Raw genomic sequence first — 12,612 nt, forward strand, 5'->3', positions numbered from 1 at the left:
TTCTTACTCTGTAAGTACCCAGTAAGTACTCAGAAACAACAGAGAGCGGGCTGTATTATGTAGTGTGCAGTGTTCTGCTGTTCTTACTCTGTAAGTACCCAGTAAGTACTCAGAAACAACAGAGAGCGGGCTGTATTATGTAGTGTGCAGTGTTCTGCAGTTCTTACTCTGTAAGTACCCAGTAAGTACTCAGAAACAACAGAGAGCGGGCTGTATTATGTAGTGTGCAGTGTTCTGCAGTTCTTACTCTGTAAGTACCCAGTAAGTACTCAGAAACAACAGAGAGCGGGCTGTATTATGTAGTGTGCAGTGTTCTGCAGTTCTTACTCTGTAAGTACCCAGTAAGTACTCAGAAACAACAGAGAGCGGGCTGTATTATGTAGTGTGCAGTGTTCTGCAGTTCTTACTCTGTAAGTACCCAGTAAGTACTCAGAAACAACAGAGAGCGGGCTGTATTATGTAGTGTGCAGTGTTCTGCAGTTCTTACTCTGTAAGTACCCAGTAAGTACTCAGAAACAACAGAGAGCAGGCTGTATTATGTAGTGTGCAGTGTTCTGCAGTTCTTACTCTGTAAGTACATACCACTGAGACCAATTTTTTGTTAAATCTTAATAAAAGCAAAAACAATCTGTACAACAATACATAACATTAAACTTATTTATTTATTTATTTACAATCATCATTGATTATATGTTTCTTTTAGGTAAAATGTTATATTTTTTGTTCTTCTTGATCTTCTTCTTCTTGTGCTTTTCCTTTTTTTCGTCTATCAGAAAGCAGGATGCGGAATCTTCTGCCCCTCTCCATCCTGCTTTTGTCCATAAGAAAAAAAAAAGAATAAGTTTACTTTTTAGATGCAATTATATGTATCATTAATTTCAAAGCATGTCACACAAGTTTTTAGCCTTTAGCAAATACTCATTGTGCATTTATAAAGTATATATATATATATATATATATATATATATATATATACAGTGAGTCCAAGAAGTATTTGATCCCTTGCTGATTTTCTTCGTTGGCCCACTAATAAAGACACTATCCTTCTGCACTTTTAATAGTAGATATATTCTAACATGGAGAGACAGAATATCAAGACAAAAATCCAGAATATAATTTTAAAGAATATATTTTAATTAATTTGTATTTCAATGAGGAAAATAAGTATTTGATCCCTCTTGCCAAACACACTCAATACTTAGTGGCAAAGCCTTTGTTTGCAAGCACAGCGGTGAGACGTTTGTTGTAGTTAACCACAAGTTTAGCACACACACCAGGGGGAATTTTGTCCCACTCTTCTTTGCAGATCCTCTCTAAATCATGAAGGTTGGTGGGCTGTCGCTTGGCAACTCTGACCTTCAGCTCCCTCCATAGATTTTCGATCGGATTGAGGTCTGGCGACTGGCTGGGCCACTCCATGACCTTAATGTGATTTTTCTTGAGCCAATCCTTTGTTGCCTTTGCTGTATGTTTAGGGTCGTTATCATGTTGGAAGACCCAACCACGGCCCATTTTCAGATCCCTGGCAGAGGAGAGGAGGTTGTCCCTCAGGATTGTGCGGTACATGGCTCCATCCATCTTCCCAGTGATGCGGTGAAGTAGCCCTGTACCCTTGGCAGAGAAACACCCCCAAAACATTATGCTTCCACCTCCATGCTTGACGGTGGGCACAGTGTTCTTGGGGTCATAGGCAGCATTTTTCTTCCTCCACACATGGCGGGTGGAGTTGAGGCCAAAAAGTTCAATTTTGGTCTCGTCTGACCACAAAACCTTCTCCAAATAACTTGGTTCATCTTTCAAATGATCATTGGCATACTTGAGGCGCGCCTCCACATGTGCTCTCTTCAGCAGGGGTACCTTTCGGGCACTGCAGGATGTGAATCCATTGTTGCGCAAAGTGTTGCCAATTGTTTCCTTGCAAACTGTGGTCCCAGCTGCCTTCAGGTCATTTGCTAACTCCTGCCGAGTGGTTGCAGGACAATTCCCGACCGTTCTCAGCATCATTGCCACCCCACGAGGCGAAATCTTCTTTGGAGCACCGGGCCGAGGTCTGTTGATTGTCATGTTATACTCTTTAAACTTTCTGATAATTGCACCAATAGTTGTTACTTTCACATCCAACACCTTACTAATCTTTTTGTAGCCCTTTCCAGCTTTGTGAAGGTCAACAATTCTGACTCTGAGGTCCTGTGACAGCTCTTTGGTTTTACCCATGTTGGAGACTTGAAATCTGTGTGATCTGTCTGATTCTGTGGACAGGTGTTTTTCACACAAGTGATTAGGGAGAACAGGTGGCTTCAGGTCAGGTAACAAGTTGATTGGGAGTGTCTAACTGGTCTGTAAAAGCCAGAACTGCTAATGAATACTAAGGGATCAAATACTTATTTCACTCCATGAAATACAAATCAATTAATATATATTCCTTAGATTTCTTTTCTGGATTTTCTTTTTAATATTCTGTCTCTCCATGTAAGAATACATCTACCATTAAAAGTATAGAATGATCATGTCTTTATTAGTGGGCCAACGAAGAAAATCAGCAAGGGATCAAATACTTCTTGGACTCACTGTATATATATATATATATATATATATATATATATATATATATATATATATATATATATATAAACATACAGTTGGAAGTTTACATACACTCATGGACACAAATGTCATGGAAATGTTTGCAAATACAGATTTACACATGAGTGATCACAAAAATTATGCAAGATAGTTTTGTCACTGGATCAGAAATAATTTAATTAATCAACTGGCCAATAGGAAAGTTATAATAGCATCATGCTTTTTGGCAGTTTTTTTTGGCAATAGATACATTAAAAAAGGTAAAGGGAAAATGAAGAGAGTAGGAAAGCTCAGAATTCTGCGGCTGAACCTAAAACTATCAGCTACACTGCTGGAATAAGCAAGGCAACTTTTTAACACTCTGGCCTCAAACATACAGGAAACGTGTATTGTGCTTAAAAGTTGTATCTGTGCAAGGAAACCAACAAATTTAGCGACATCTACTACTTCAGCCAAGAATGATCAAAACTACAACCACACAGACACACGCAAAGGCAATGTGTTGACACGTCTCAGAGGTATAAACTTATATATGTATATACTACGTCTTGTCTCTTGAACCCAATATTGTGAGATGAGTATCTCGTCACACCTTTTGTGAGCAGTGAACACTGCACATACACATTCAGTGTGAAACAGCTTAGCATGGAGCAGCAGCAAAGATGCATTAGTTAACAGCTGTAGTAATTATCTGGCTAATATATCAGATTAATCTGACCACAAACAAACTGCTCCAGACCACAGGGCACCTAAAGAGGACTTGTGATTAGGAAGGTGTTGATAATGTTATGCTTGATCTGTGTATTTCTGCAACTGAAAGTGAGAGAGAATTTAAACGATTTAAACAATAATTTACACATGCACACGGAGACACACACACACCTGAAGGACCTGCAGCCATGTCAGGAACAGATGTTAATTTGTCCACATGTTCCTTCAAAACTGTGCATTCATCATGTAGGAATTTGATTTCCACCTTTAGCTTTGCCACCTCAACTAAAAACAAAAACAAAAGAAAGTACAACATGTTAAGAGTGTAAAACCTTGTGCTGCTTGAGAAAATGTTTTAGGCTAATGGATTAATAAAAGAGTCACACCCCTAATGTATGTATCAAGTTTGCTTTAGTTTAATAAATGGTTTCATTTATAATTACATATAAATTATACAGATGCAGTTAGTCACATTTAAGGGGGAGGGGGGATCACTGTTTGTAAAATGCCTGGATGATGGGGCAAAAATATATACAGTGCCTCAAATAGGGCAGTGCAACAAGATGATATGTTTCATTATGACAATAAAAAAATGTCTATTGTTTAGTATTAAGGTCTATCATCTATATCGTTGCAAAATACAACTTATTTTTTTGTTGCCTGGGTGATGCACCAAGGCTAATAGGATAGAAATGGGATAATAGGACAGCCCTACATCAGGATAGAAATGTTTGATCAAATTGCAAGGCCCTACCTCCGAGTACTATTCAACCCCCTACAGATTTTGCAAGTTAAACAGTCACAATTAACATATAATCGTGAAATATGGCCTATACGTGGCCCTGGACATGTTAAATACACTGTAGCAAAAAAAATATTCTCTGTTAAATTCATTTTGAAACATTTTGAAAAGTTAAAAATGGTCAATTATTATCCAACAATTCAAACCACCAGAATTCTGTGTGGTTCCCTCAAGTTTTAAAATGTATTTGAGCTATTACAAAAAATGAGCTTCACATGCTTGGATTAATTTTTTTTCTGACTACAAAAGCCCCTCCCTAAACAAAAGAACAGCACTCATACATGGTAAGCATGGAAAACACTTGTCACAGATAAAACCCTGGAGGGTCACAAGGCTGGCAAGGGCTATAAAACCCTTTCAATGAGTTGGGCCTTTATGTCTTTGCTGTCGGGAGCATCATCCAGAAGTGGAAGGATTTCGGAGTCCTATAAAACCAAAAAATCAAAATGTTATCCAATACCACCAAGACAGTCTTAAAGAACACATTCCATGGAATGTGTTCTTCAAGACTGTTCTGGTGCCTTGAATAACAATTTGATTTGCTGGTATTATAGGACTTTGAAATGTGGTTTATGCAAAAGCGAACAGACATTTTTCCTAAGTTTGGTATTCAATTACTCCAAAATGATACAGTAATATCCTTTGTTACTCATGCCATTAATGGAATGTATGGAATGTGTTCTTCAAGACTGTCTGAGTGTCATTGGATAACCATTTGATTTGCTGGTTTTATAGGACTCCGAAATGTGGTTTAAGTACAACCGAATAGACATTTTTCCTAAGTTGGGTATCCAATTACTCCAAAATGATACAGTAATATTCTTTGTTACTCAATCTATTATTAGTATGGAATGTTTTCTTTAAGGCTGTCTTGGTAGCATTGGATAACCATTTGATTTGCTGGTTTTATAGGACTTTGAAATGTGGTTTATGCTAAAGCTATTGGACATTTTTTCTTAAGTTTGGTATCCAATTACTCCAAAATGATACAGTAATATTCTTTGTTATTCATGTCATTATTAGTATGGAATGTGTTCTTTAAGGCTGTCTTGGTAGCATTGGATAACAATTTGATTAGATTAGATATTTTTCTCTAAATATATTTTACTCTAAAAATTTACAGTAATATCACTTGACATGAATAACATTAACAGTATGGAATGTCTTCTTCACGGATTTCATTGTCTAATATGATAACAATTAGATTTTTTTTTTGGTTTTATAGCCCCGAAATATCTTTAAAAAAAAAACGAATGGACATTTTTGGTATCAAATTACTCCAAAATGATACGGTAATATCACTTCAAACATTTATCTGGGATATATGAGAAAAAGATCACTAAGAATTTAGTGCTGTGATATGATATTAATTTGATTTGCTTATTTAATAGCTCTTTTTCCAAAACGTTACACTGCTCTACAGATAAGCAGTGGTCTTTCTGGTGTATATTTGTGGATTATCCCTCATTAAATCATGTTTATTTGGGTGTAAAACTAGTCTCTGTTCCATTTTAAGTCTCTGCACGAGAAGCGCCAGTCTCTGCTCCTCCGGGTGCGCTGTGCACGCGGCTACCGTAATACACGGCTTAGACGCGCACTCCAGTTCTCGGTGTAGATAGCGCGACCGAGCGTTTTCTAAGTGCAGATGGCGTGACCGCGATATAATTCCAGTAAGTAACGCTTTACTCATGTCAATGATAGATAGTTAACCTAAACTGATTTTACCTTTTTCCTTTCGTGTCTCCTTTTTTCACGGCTGCTGGCTCCCTCGCTTTGTGCCACTCAGTTTTCCAAACAACTCCTGCGGTCCTGACGTCATTTCCTGCTGCATTCACATTTACTCTCGTAAATGTCTAATTGGCCATAATATATTTTCTTTTAATTTGTTGCTGTCAAACAAAAAGTAATACATGCATATGTGTTTCATAATAACATTTTTGTGGACGATGTTTTGTCAAATACATTATTACGAAAAACAATATTATTGTAATTTTAAGACGATTAAATGTGACAAACATAACAATAATATAGCATATCAAAGCACTTATACCCTTTTAAATAAAACAAAATTTGAATATATAATAATATATATATATATAGTTAAATATAAAATAATAATAATAATAATAATAATACGTTTTTATTATGATTACTGTAATAATATTATTATTAATATAATTTCATTTTATGCCTTGTTCAAATGATCAAACCCAATACTTAATTAAGTGATATTGTCAAGATGGGTCAACATTTTTTGTATTTATTTTACTAATTATTTATTTAGAAAATGTTTTTTTCTGTTTTACTGTTATTTTATTTACTTTGTAGACTAGTTATAGGTACCTTGGAATTGGTTTGCGACAAAAAAATTTGAAAGCATTACAAGCTAGCAGTATTGCTAAACCTCCCTTCCAGTAGGTGGAGTACTGAGAATTTAAACTTAGTTCACTTGGTTAACTGTTTGTACTACAACACTGGCTGTTAAGCATGGAGCGAGGTAAGGTGGAATATGATATGATACATTAATATTGATATGCATAATAGGGTTTATTGATTTTAAGTCAACATACATAGATGTTACCAATCTTAGCTTAACTAGTTTAAATTATAAATCCTCTAGCTGGTCAACACACAGCTCCTCAGCAACGTTTTTTGCTCTGCTCCCGACAGCATGGATTTGTAGTGATAGCTAGGTTAACTGAAGCTATAGGGTTCATAACAAAATTACTTCAAAGAAAATAACAAGGCTGTCGTGAGTTTTTTTTTTGTTCAAATACCCTGTTACACCTTAAGTGGCGCATCATTTTCCCCCATTCCACCTTAAATATTGCTGCAGGAATAGAAAGTATGTTGCGCAATTTAAGGTGGTACTGAGAATGTCCAATAGAGCGGTCTGCTCAAACAAGAAGCAAAATATAAAGCTATTTTTTTTGTGACGGCCATAGGATCGGAAAATGCACCCTTTGAATCCATTAAAAAGTTTCATAGTTAGTAATGTTAGTAGAGTAATATTATTATTATTATTATTATTATTATTATTATTATTATTATTATTATTATTAATATTGATCCATGATGGTCTGCTCTACTCATTAATACTTAATAATTACATATTAATTGATAGTTTAACAATACGTCTAGGTCATGTTTATGCAGGATTTTCTTTTTAATATTTACAGTTATGGTATATAGAACTTATAATGATCTGTTTTCCAAAAGCATCTTAACATTAAGAACATCAGACTTAATGATCTTAAACCCAGCCATGATTGTTAGATCCTCAGCTGGTTAATTTGGTTTGCAATTCATTTATGTGTAGATAATCAGGGATTATTTAATTTCAACCTTTCCTTCATTCAGTTTATTATTTTAAATATTGGCTTATTTGGATTGTTTTGTAACATTACAGTATATGAAATGCACTAGACCTGATGGATTTTTAACATAATATCAAATTACATTTAAATATTGTATTGTTATGTTTAGTCTGCAGAAAATATGTTCAGAAAAACACAATGTTTCCTACTATTATTATAACAAATTATCATTCACATATTAATGCAGTAATTTAACTTTGTGTATTTCATACTTATTAATGTATTGTGTTTTATAATAATTTTAATATACTACCATTTTTGAGCTTCTCTTTTTTATAAATGCACTGCTCTTTATTTTACACATCTTTATTATTGTAAAATTTATTTAATCAAACATTTTTTGTAAAATAGTTCGTTCATCCAACATTTATTTAATTATTTAATAAAGTTACATACATTTCTAAATAAAAGTATTTTCAATTAATGATTCAGACATCCTAACTAATATTAAAGTTAAGGGTGCAGTCTTACAATATGAAATATGCACTAATATTAATAATAATACACAACCGTCAAACAACATACCCTTATTTAGTACACATAAGTATCAACAACAAAAAATGTAGTGTTAATAATAATTTAATTCAATAATTATTTTCAGTTCTGATTCAAACTATGTATGTTTATACAGTCTCATATCTATGATCTACAAAATTACTGCACAACAACAAAAAAATGAATGTTAAATAGGTTTTTGACAAAACAGTATATTTTTTGTTTTCATTTACAAATTTCATGAACATTTTTACTCTGTGCCCTAAGATGGAAAGACCAAAAAGACTTCTTCCTCAAAAATATGTGGACAATGAAGAGACAGGTGTGACCAAGGATGAAGCATCAAGACAAGAAAGAAGCAGGTCAAGCAGCCAAGGTGACAGTGGATATTATATAAATTGAAATGCAGCAACCGAATATTATACATCTGCTGTGATTTCTATGGGTTCTATGATATATCTTGCTGGCCATTTTTGACCCATGTTGCACATTAGAGGAGTAGTGATACAAAAAGATCTTTTATTAAAAAAGTAAGAAAATACAAAATAAAATAAGGATGCACTATGATCCAAAATACTGAATACTGAATGATTAAATTAATTTAAATTTAAATTAATTTATTGTAAACCTGTGTTGCGCATCAAAAGGTTAAAGGTAATGTATTAATAGTTTTGGCTTTGGATAGATATCTATACGAACATGCTTGACTAGTTTCCCTTCTAAGGTAGTCCATTACATATATTGTCACTATAAGACTTTATGTTAAGTATTTTGCTTGGAACTATTGTGATGTAATTCATTACTTATGGTATTTTTTGAAACCAATGTCCCCACCACCATTAGCTAGCCATGACCATTTAGACAAGACTGATCTCTGCACAGGAGGAAACTTTGAAAGGCTGTCCAGGGCATGTAAGGTTAAAAGTAGCTACATAATCCTTCCACTTCTGGATGATGCTCCCGACAGCAAAGACATAAAGGCCCAACTCATTGAAAGGGTTTTATAGCCCTTGCCAGCCTTGTGACCCTCCAAGGTTTTATCTGTGACAAGTGTTTTCCATGCTTACCATGTATGAGTGCTGTTATTTTGTTTAGGGAGGGGCTTTTGTAGTCAGAAAAAAAATTAATCCAAGCATGTGAAGCTCGTTGTTTGTAATAGCTCAAATACATTTTAAAACTTGAGGGAACCACACATAATTCTGGTGGTTTGAATTGTTGGATAATAATTGACCATTTTTAACTTTTCAAAATGTTTCAAAAATGAATTTAACAGAGAATAATTTTTTTGCTACAGTGTATTTAACATGTCCAGGGCCACGTATAGGCCATATTTCACGATTATATGTTAATTGTGACTGTTTAACTTGCAAAATCTGTAGGGGGTTGAATAGTACTCGGAGGTAGGGCCTTGCAATTTGATCAAACATTTCTATCCTGATGTAGGGCTGTCCTATTATCCCATTTCTATCCTATTAGCCTTGGTGCATCACCCAGGCAACAAAAAAATAAGTTGTATTTTGCAACGATATAGATGATAGACCTTAATACTAAACAATAGACATTATTGTCATAATGAAACATATCATCTTGTTGCACTGCCCTATTTGAGGCACTGTATATATTTTTGCCCCATCATCCAGGCATTTTACAAACAGTGATCCCCCCTCCCCCTTAAATGTGACTAACTGCATCTGTATAATTTATATGTAATTATAAATGAAACCATTTATTAAACTAAAGCAAACTTGATACATACATTAGGGGTGTGACTCTTTTATTAATCCATTAGCCTAAAACATTTTCTCAAGCAGCACAAGGTTTTACACTCTTAACATGTTGTACTTTCTTTTGTTTTTGTTTTTAGTTGAGGTGGCAAAGCTAAAGGTGGAAATCAAATTCCTACATGATGAATGCACAGTTTTGAAGGAACATGTGGACAAATTAACATCTGTTCCTGACATGGCTGCAGGTCCTTCAGGTGTGTGTGTGTCTCCATGTGCATGTGTAAATTATTGTTTAAATCGTTTAAATTCTCTCTCACTTTCAGTTGCAGAAATACACAGATCAAGCATAACATTATCAACACCTTCCTAATCACAAGTCCTCTTTAGGTGCCCTGTGGTCTGGAGCAGTTTGTTTGTGGTCAGATTAATCTGATATATTAGCCAGATAATTACTACAGCTGTTAACTAATGCATCTTTGCTGCTGCTCCATGCTAAGCTGTTTCACACTGAATGTGTATGTGCAGTGTTCACTGCTCACAAAAGGTGTGACGAGATACTCATCTCACAATATTGGGTTCAAGAGACAAGACGTAGTATATACATATATAAGTTTATACTTCTGAGACGTGTCAACACATTGCCTTTGCGTGTGTCTGTGTGGTTGTAGTTTTGATCATTCTTGGCTGAAGTAGTAGATGTCGCTAAATTTGTTGGTTTCCTTGCACAGATACAACTTTTAAGCACAATACACGTTTCCTGTATGTTTGAGGCCAGAGTGTTAAAAAGTTGCCTTGCTTATTCCAGCAGTGTAGCTGATAGTTTTAGGTTCAGCCGCAGAATTCTGAGCTTTCCTACTCTCTTCATTTTCCCTTTACCTTTTTTAATGTATCTATTGCCAAAAAAAAACTGCCAAAAAGCATGATGCTATTATAACTTTCCTATTGGCCAGTTGATTAATTAAATTATTTCTGATCCAGTGACAAAACTATCTTGCATAATTTTTGTGATCACTCATGTGTAAATCTGTATTTGCAAACATTTCCATGATATTTGTGTCCATGAGTGTATGTAAACTTCCAACTGTATGTTTATATATATATATATATATATATATATATATATATATATATATATATATATATATATATATATATATATATATATATATACTTTATAAATGCACAATGAGTATTTGCTAAAGGCTAAAAACTTGTGTGACATGCTTTGAAATTAATGATACATATAATTGCATCTAAAAAGTAAACTTATTCATTTTTTTTTTCTTATGGACAAAAGCAGGATGGAGAGGGGCAGAAGATTCCGCATCCTGCTTTCTGATAGACGAAAAAAAGGAAAAGCACAAGAAGAAGAAGATCAAGAAGAACAAAAAATATAACATTTTACCTAAAAGAAACATATAATCAATGATGATTGTAAATAAATAAATAAATAAGTTTAATGTTATGTATTGTTGTACAGATTGTTTTTGCTTTTATTAAGATTTAACAAAAAATTGGTCTCAGTGGTATGTACTTACAGAGTAAGAACTGCAGAACACTGCACACTACATAATACAGCCTGCTCTCTGTTGTTTCTGAGTACTTACTGGGTACTTACAGAGTAAGAACTGCAGAACACTGCACACTACATAATACAGCCCGCTCTCTGTTGTTTCTGAGTACTTACTGGGTACTTACAGAGTAAGAACTGCAGAACACTGCACACTACATAATACAGCCCGCTCTCTGTTGTTTCTGAGTACTTACTGGGTACTTACAGAGTAAGAACTGCAGAACACTGCACACTACATAATACAGCCCGCTCTCTGTTGTTTCTGAGTACTTACTGGGTACTTACAGAGTAAGAACTGCAGAACACTGCACACTACATAATACAGCCCGCTCTCTGTTGTTTCTGAGTACTTACAGAGTAAGTACTGCATACTTTCAGAGTAAGAACAGTAGAACTCGGTGAAGTGTGGGTTTAAAGTTCTTTTTAGAACAGGGGTTATAAAAAGCAGCTTTACAGGACAAGGTGTGCACCAGGACTCCAGGAGCAAGACAAAGGCAACAACGGTGAGAAGAGTCGAGCAGAAAAGGACTGAAGATGGAAACCTATCCACCATTATCCATTAAAATAAAACCTTGTGTTTTCTGTGTATTAAAAAATAAATTCCCTTTGAAATCTCAGCATTATCTTTTTATTCAAACTAATAAAATATATTAGAATGATAAGTCCCTTGGGTATGACTGGAATGAAACCTTTATAACTATCATGAACAAAATGTTTAAATAAGACACACATATATATACATACATTAATATTGCACCAGAAATTTAGGGAAAGTGCAGGCAATGACATATCCAGTTTTTTATACTGTTGTTCCTGGTAATTAATTTGTACCTACATTTAAGTACTAGGAGAACCCCATAAGTTTTTTAAATAAACTGATAAATACAGAAACGTTATACCATATGTTTTGGTAAAGTACACGGTAAGTGTCAGAAAGTTACCCAGTTGTTACTCTCTTGTTCCTGGTTCTTTCTGTGTTCTTTATTTATACTTACAGTTAAGTACCTGTAGGACCCGGTAAGTATGTTGAATGTACCCTGGTTCATACAGAGAATTTACACCGTAAGTAAAGGGTACATACAGAGAACTTACACCGTAAGTAATGGGTACTTACCCTCTAAAACGCGGGCTGTATTATAAAGCGTTACCAAATGTGCTCGTGAGAGAAGCCACAGAGAGGTCAATACTCACTTTGAAGAAGTTCTACAGTTCAGTGGCAGAGACAGGAGGGAAGATGTACCAGTAAATAATACATCAAAAACTCTGCATGAAAAGTAGTCTGCATGCGAATTGGGCTAGAAAGAAACCATTTATGTAGTAAAACACGCCAAGGAACATACAAGTGGC

General features: G+C 34.7%; 2 long non-coding RNA genes across 5 annotated transcripts; one reads left to right on the plus strand and one right to left on the minus strand.

The window, feature by feature from the left end:
• Positions 1-643: 643 nt before the first annotated feature.
• Positions 644-5,936, minus strand: LOC125804601 (uncharacterized). 2 transcript variants are annotated; one of them, XR_007440721.1, is made up of 3 exons: positions 5,822-5,936; positions 3,466-3,579; positions 644-808 (listed from the first exon to the last, which is right to left on the minus strand). It is a non-coding gene; the product is annotated as an uncharacterized LOC125804601 (long non-coding RNA). The 2 variants fall into 2 exon arrangements; XR_007440722.1 differs by having other exon boundaries at positions 644-811.
• On the plus strand, positions 5,532-11,169 carry LOC125804602 (uncharacterized). Of its 3 annotated transcripts, none has more exons than XR_007440725.1 (4): positions 5,532-5,766; positions 8,236-8,344; positions 9,833-9,946; positions 10,993-11,169. It is a non-coding gene; the product is annotated as an uncharacterized LOC125804602 (long non-coding RNA). The 3 variants fall into 3 exon arrangements; XR_007440724.1 differs by lacking the exon at positions 5,532-5,766 and adding an exon at positions 6,477-6,593 and having other exon boundaries at positions 10,990-11,169; XR_007440723.1 differs by lacking the exon at positions 5,532-5,766 and adding an exon at positions 6,477-6,593.
• The last annotated feature ends 1,443 nt before the right edge of the window (positions 11,170-12,612 follow it).

Source organism: Astyanax mexicanus, chromosome 9 (genome assembly GCF_023375975.1).
Source record: "Astyanax mexicanus isolate ESR-SI-001 chromosome 9, AstMex3_surface, whole genome shotgun sequence".
Taxonomy (NCBI): Eukaryota; Metazoa; Chordata; class Actinopteri; order Characiformes; family Acestrorhamphidae; genus Astyanax; species Astyanax mexicanus.